Below are 8,067 nucleotides of genomic sequence, written 5' to 3'. Positions count from 1 at the left end.
TTGAAATATCAACATTGGCTACCAGAAATCAATTACCCCACCTTTAATTTGTGTTCTGAAGATGAACGAAGGTCTTACTGTTTTGGAAGGACATGAGGGCGAGTAATTAATGACAGAATTTTCATTTTTGGGTGAACTATCCCTTTAAGGAATGAAACAATTCAATCCTTATTATTAAGTGAGTAGCCAGGTTTCCATCCAAAGTTGCGAATTTAACTTATGCGCAAAACTGGAATATCGCATAAAACATTTACGAACAAGCATATCGTTTCCATCCAACAAGTCAAAGAGAACAAAATCGTCAATCCCTGATAAATGTTAAAAGCGCTATATAAATAAAGGTGACTTGACTTGACTTGACTTACATCTTGACTGGAAAATGCATTTGGCATAAAGAGTCAGGATTCATGTTAGGATCAGCTTTGCGGTGCATGTTTGGAAGGATGTCTGGAAAAACTTGGAATTGTGAGTGTGTAAGGAATTCCCAAAGAAGCTGTCTATCCCATCCATCTACTCCAGGTTTCTGCAGGGTCTGTTGTTTGATCTGCAACTAATAAAATAGAACAGAACAGAACTGAACATAATCTATATTGCCACAATAACTGACCCAGTTTTAACCCCAATCAGATTATCCAATACATTCATATTCAAATCATTTAGTTCAAATTTGATCCATAGCTTAAAACTTTAAAATGTAATATATCAATGGTTCAGTTGTGGACACTGTATGAGTTTCCAGCCTTATGTAATTGAGAAACATTTGTAAGTGCTCCAAACTCCATTGGCTGTTGTGGTCATGACTCATGACTATATTCTCCTGTCTCAGCAAGTTCCATAATCATCTCCCCTTCGTTTTTTCCATTTCTCACTGCCTAAATGGGACTGAAAATGAAAGTCTCTGAATATGTGTCAGTTGGCCATGTGGGCTCTTTTCTTTTTACTTTTTCTTTGGCACTGGACGTGGCAGAAATGTCAGCCATATTGTCTAACACTGAGAAGAATCACTTTAACATGCATCCACTTATCTTGCGGATTTCTTTCTCTTTAACACCCCACCTATTAATTAGATTAAAGAAAGGATTCTTGTTTTGTGTCAGTCTTTGTCAAATTAGTTTGCTGTTCTGATAGCAAACTTGATTATCCACCCCTTGGCCTGTGGCGCCTTTTTCGCACAAGTCAAAAACCACCTCAAGTGAGCGTAAAAACATTTTTGCGAATTAAGGCATTTGTATTCAAAATTTGTTCAAAAACACTAACGGCGTCCCTATTTACATCACATTATTCTATGCCTTTTTTTTTTTATATAAATAGTCCAAAAAGAAAAGGGGCAATTTAAAACTTTAAATACCCAGGTGATGCTCTTAATTAACTGAAGAAACTTGTGTAATGTTGGACTCTTTATGCACTCTGAATCAGAAAGGCTGTGATTACTTGAGGCAAAATCAGCCGTATTGATATTCAGAACATGGCAATAGTATCTACTTAAGCTATAAGAATCTAGGATATTGCTGAAAAAGTGGCACATTTGAGACTCAATTCCTCTATGCTGTTTTCAATCCTAGTTTCTAACTATTTGTTTATCTCTGTACTTTTGGCATTCAGAGTGGTTATATTCTCTCTAAATTCTGTCATTATCGTCTTTGTGCTCTGGAAGAGAGATTCCACAATAGCAGCATTCGGAAAGTGTGAAAGATCGGCATACCTAGTGAGCTACAGTATAAAAGCCTTTTTAAAAGTCCTTGAAAGTTTGCATGAAGTTGTTTGTGGAGCTAAATTATGTTAGTAAAATGGCTGCGGGGTTTAAGTCAAAATGAACTGTTTTCAGGATTTCCAACATTGTTAGCACAACCAATAATTTGCAAATCACTTTAACATGCATCCACTTATCTTGCGGATTTCTTTCTCTTTAACACCCCACCTATTAATTAGATTAAAGAAAGGATTCTTGTTTTGTGTCAGTCTTTGTCAAATTAGTTTGCTGTTCTGATAGCAAACTTGATTATCCACCCCTTGGCCTGTGGCGTTAGTGGTTCCTGGTTCAGCAGATTTTAGGGGCTGGTGCAGAGCCCATTTTTCTGGGCCAGAACTTTTTTGTGCTGGAAACGTGTGTAACAGTAGGGACTACACTGCCTTCATTATGAAAACCAGTTTTTGGCTTTTTTATAGGGCTGTGGAAAACGACTTATTGACAGTCGGTCCTTATGAACGAGATTCCACTGATGAATGTTTTATTACTCATTTGCTTTCACAGTCACACACAAAATGACCTGACACTCATATAGAAGACTTTAAAAAATGTATGTTAAATCACCAGAAATGTTTTTTTAAATGTATCTGTAAATACAGTATGTACTTAAATTTTTAAACATCAAGGGAGGTTGCAGAAGTAAATAGTTGTAGCTTCTCTCCACGATGCTTTCATATGTGTCTAAGGGTCTGTGTTCAAGCTCATAGATTAGATGATTCATATCTGTCACTCTCTGCTGAACCTTGAAATCAAATCCAATTGTGTGGTTGGATAGGTGTGCCCAGTCCTTGAGCATTGACTTCTCTGTGTGATACTATTTGAGAATCCACCAAGAGCATTTGGTGGAGATTTTTTTTCTCTTTCTATATATATATATATATATATATATAATGGATATATAATGGCTATATCTATGGCTCCCCCATCCCTCTCACTCTTAAGAGTGCAAAACTGTATGGAAAGGAATTTAATGACCAAAAAAGAAAGAAAAAAAAAACAGAGGTTGCCAGGCCATATTCCTTTAAATTGATTTTGCTCAAGAGTGAAGAACACAAGCTTGAGATGGGGAAAGGAATTTGAGGCATTGAGAAGAGACAGATGGAGCAGCAGGAGATTAAAAAAAAAACATTAATACTTCTCCATTACAGAAGAAATTGTAAGTCTAAGCTTTTAGCAGAAGTGTATGGCCAAGTGCACACTGCAAGACTCAAGCTTGTCACCTTTGATGTTCAAGTCGATGACTAGTCAGCATCAAGAAGTCCCCATCACAATGCTCTTTTAGTGTGTTTTGAGATGTGCTCTGACTAGAGTGTGAATTTGAATTGACCCCGCAGGAATAGCAATTTACTAAATTACCCATATTCCGCACTGATCTACAAATTTGTTAAATGTAAATTATACTGTAGATTAAGGTGACATTTGAAATTGTTCTTTCTGTTTGCCTGACTGGCTGTAACGCCTATAAAATTTTCCAACTTCAAGATTTGATTTAGATAAGACATTCATTCACACTTTTTCTTAAAGAACCTTCCTTTTTAAGGTATACATTATTGTAGGTATATGACTTTAGTTCATTGTAATTCTGCTTCCTTAAGTTTTCTACCTCAATTCAAATTCAGGAATTCACAACCTACTATGAATGCAGATTATCTTCAGTCTGACAGTGTGCCCTAGGCTTTATGGGCAAGCGAAAAAAAAGGACATTCCTCAGCCTTTCCTCTTCACTGAAGGTTGATTAGCCACACTTAGACCAAATGACTCTATTCTGTCACAAAAGTTTTCAGAAACTTTGTTAAATGTTAGAAATAAAATCATGCATATCAAGCTGGAACACTGGCATCAAACCCCTCATAGAATAATTTGTGCCTGACCTTTTATTTTTCTTTATCCAATTACATTTCTCATTCCAATAAAATTTCATGGATCCATTTGAATGATCAACAAAATCTAACTAGATTTCTGACTAGATTTACAGACATAGGCAGTTTTACATTTGTGAAGATGTAGTCTCATCTCAATTGAAGAAAATCAATAAAATATTAAAAATAATACACTACCATTCAAAAGCATTAAAAACATCCAGTGTTTTAAGACAGTTATCAGATATTAGTTTAGCCATAACTACACCATTCTACACAAATATGTTCTACAAATATTTGAAGACAAGTCTGGATGTTTTTGAAGCTTTCTCGTGCATAGAGTCCTCTGTGAGGGAAGCTATTCCCGTATCCTTCTCTACTGCTTTACAGAACATGGCTGGAAGCCGATGCCAAAGCCAGACAGGGAATCATAAAAACTTTGATATGTAGAACCCTGACTGAATATGAATGCTATTCCTCTCTGTCATATTATTTAATGGTCTAACTGCAGATGAAACACGTATTGGCTGTGCTCCAGCACCACTGCTGCTTGTTTGCATCCCCCTGGGTGTGTTTTTTACAACATTGTTTACATCATCTCATCTATATTTTACAAGATGACATCAAGATTGTCCATCATCGTTCCAAACAGCACAGCAAAATCACAGAGGGGAATGTTGGACTTCATATGGTGAGGATAACTCAAATACACAATGCTGCAGAATTAGTATTTAATATCTGGCACTTCTCACTCACTAGGACTGAACTACTATACATTATGGACATCTCCAGTCCAACGCTCTGTTACATCCTGATTTCTAGATTTTGGACTGCATACCTTATGTTTGCTATGGTCTGGAAGACTTGAGGCACATGAGGATAGTCAAGCACCTTTTTTCCAGATGTTCCTGTCACTGCTGCAGCCATGCAGCCACTAACATCCTGTTTTTCAAGATGCCTTGAACTTTGGGAGAACTAAGGGATTGTTAGGATACAGATGAGCGGGTTAAGTCAAAGGTTATGCCCTTCATGCAAAAAAAAAAAAGCTGGAGAAGATGGCAAAAGCCTCATGAAAAAAGTAGTTTAGCAGCCCTCTGTTGCTCAATATTTGACTTTTTCAATGAAATTTATTGGGTTGTTAAAGCTGACATTATCAAGCCATGACTAATCAAGAGTTCCTTTGTTGGGCAAGTCAGGAGTATTACTAATGACATCCAGGTCTCAGCATTATATCATGATGCAACACAACATGTGCAAAAAATTCAAACCAGAGCTTTTTATTTCCCAAGAATTTTTAATTTGGCCATTAAAGTTGCCATCAAGGTCTAGAAAAGATAATTAAGACAAAAATTAAGAATCAAAGATAATTTGTGATAACCTTAACCCTTTGGTACAGGGATGACAAAGAGTTTAAATACACTTTACAAATACTTCTTTTAATGTTTTTAATATAAAAATAAAACTGGATTCTGTTCAAAATGTTCATATTTTGATAAGTGTATTTTTTTAGTACTGCCCTTTAACTTATTTGTGTGTGTGTGTGTGTGTAAAATTTGTTTGTTCTTTATATCATGTTTTTTAAAATGCTAAACATCTTACAGATTATGCAAGGGGTATGTAAATGTATGAGAAGAATATAGCTAATCTAATGGGCAAAACTTTATATTATAGATATTTAATATTTATATTAGGATCAGGACACATTTTATGTGCTGATCAACTTTTACCAGAACTGTAGCACTAGAATAACTTCCACCCCTTTTTCTATTTTTGGCTTCTATCAGGTGAAGAAACTTTTTCCATGGGCAGGCGGATAACAGCTGAAGTAGCCTACAGCACATGCTGCTCACAATTTATTTTCAATGAGAAATGTTATGAATGTTGTGAAGGATTATTGTTTGGGCCTGTATTAGATTCATATTTCAAATAAATAAATTATTCCATACTGTGGCTTGCTTTTGCTTAATTGTTTATTTAATTGATTAATGACTCATAAATGTCACCCTTCACTTGTAAAAATAAAGGTTAATTACTGGCATTGATGGTTCCACAATCAAACTGTAATATCCATGGAACCTTTCCATTCCCCAAAATGCTCTTTTGTAAGGGTAAACTCGATTAAATGATTTAAAATGTATAGTAACAGGCAGGGGCGGATCTACCGGGGTGGCAACTGCCACCCTAAGAAAAAGCTGTGCCACCCCAGAATTATCCTACGTGATCTCATGATAATTCGTATGTATTTTACGTAACATGTGGTTCTATAAAACGTACATTTACTTACGTTTTTACAGGCACTAAAACGTATAATACTGACGTATTTTCAGCATCTAAACGTACAGATACTTACGTATTTTCAGCATTTAAACGATACACAATTTACGTATTGATGACACCTAAAAATGAATCCTTATGAATATTGAAATCGCGGCATTAATTTGATTAGTTTTTAGTTGTCATATGAATTACCTTGTTTTCAGTTGTATTATTAAATTGTTTACTCATTTACTTGTGAAATGATAACATTTCGGTTTTGTTGTGATTTCTGCTGCCAGCTCGTTTCCAAGAATATGCCTACATAATGTTAAACACGACTTCACTTTAAACCTTAAAATAAATAAATTTTCTGCAATCGTTTAACCTTTACTCGTCATATAACGTTTACTTTGATTGCCATAGGCCACAAAAGGCGTTTTTTCCCAACATGCTGTGACTAACAATAGAACTATAAAATACACCAAAAACGCAACATAATTACGAAATGAAACAATTTTATTAGTGCGCTGTAATCCAAATCTTCCGAATCCATACGACTGTGAGGAACAGACCCAAATCCAAGCCTTTATTCGGCGATCTGCTTCTCCGAGCAGCGAGTCCAGTGACCGTGAGCAGCAAAGCCCGCGCTGACTGACGCGCTCTTTACAAATTCAAATGTTGCCGCTTCAAACGACAGGTTTTACGGCAGGATTATCGAACGCTCATTGGCTCTTGCCTGCATTCGTCACAGATTGCGACAAGCTGTGTTTCTGGTGAGGTGTGTTTGAATAATGCGCGCGTGCCTTCACGAGTTCACGGAGTGGATCCGGGAAAATTATCTGGATAATATTTTCAGCGATTAACAACATAAATTCTGCTCTGGATCACACAAACCTACTGTATTCCGCCAGAGAGGACTGCGGGTGCAACACATCATTTGGATTACATTTGGTGCTGCTTTTGACATTTTTGCAATAAATAAATGATTGTAATGGCATCTGTCTGTCATGTTTTTCTTATACTGTACAGAAATGTTTAGGTTTATAGGTAGGAGTGTAATTAGCGACTATAAAAATATTTTAATGCTATATTGTTACTAAAATTGTTATTTTCCTGCGTATTTCGGTCATTTGCGTTTTATATCCTTTTATATTCGCTATAAAATGGGTAGGTTTAGGTTTGGGGGTAGGTTAAGGGGTCTAAAAATCTAAATTGCATATTAATAAAATGATAAAAATGCATATTCGCTATAAAATGGGTAGGTTTAGGTTTGGGGGTAGGTTAAGGGGTCTAAAAATCTAAATCGCTTATTGATAAAATGATAAAAATGCATTGATATGAATATCTTGATATAAAAGATACGTAAATATTTTTACGTTTTTTAGCTAAAAATACGTAAGCGATTTGTACGTTTTAAACGTTGAAATACGTCTAAATTGTACGTTTTAGCATTAATAAAAACGTACAAAAATGTACGTTTTGTGCTTGTAAATGTTACGTATTAATACCTACGTATAAACATGAGACCAGGCTGAATTATCATAGAATAAAATATAAATGTAAGCAGTGTTTCATGTGCTACTTTTCAGCCGCGACGATGACAGTGTAACGCAAAATAATAGCAAAAACACGTATTTTAATAAACTGTGCACGATGGTTGCACGCGCACGCAGAGTGCCAGTGTAACGTTAGTCGGCTTCATTAACAAATGACTCTTATGAACCGGATCTTTTGAGTCAAAACCACAAAGCGCGGCTCAGTTCACTAACAAATTGTTTTTACATTTGTTCGTGAATCAGATAATTACTGCTTTTCAGGTAACTCAGAAGTCCTCTGAGAAATCTAATCCCGTCCGGATATATCTGAGATTCCTCGCGTAATTGTTTGGTGATCCGATTCTCCGACCGCTCGCTCCACTTTCATCATGGATATATGCCGTAACAATAACGTGAAATCAATAAGAATATGCCGATCACGGAAACGAATAGCAGAGTTAGGTAAGAATCTAGTCTTATTGAAGTTTTCTCGATTGTTAATATAACTGTTAATATAAATTTTAGTTGGTACTTTTCCCCCCAAACCATTAATTCAGTTTTCAAAACAAAGACACATTTCTCAAAAAGTTTAACAATGAGTAAGTTAAACATTAGGTAGCAAAACTGATGACACACCAATCAGAATCTCTGCATCCTAACAACGGAGAGA

Source organism: Sinocyclocheilus rhinocerous, unplaced genomic scaffold (assembly GCF_001515625.1).
Source record: "Sinocyclocheilus rhinocerous isolate Xijiao unplaced genomic scaffold, SAMN03320098_v1.1 scaffold781, whole genome shotgun sequence".
Taxonomy (NCBI): domain Eukaryota; kingdom Metazoa; phylum Chordata; class Actinopteri; order Cypriniformes; family Cyprinidae; genus Sinocyclocheilus; species Sinocyclocheilus rhinocerous.
The sequence above is the reverse complement of the archived record's forward strand: the minus strand, read 5'-3'. Positions refer to the sequence as shown.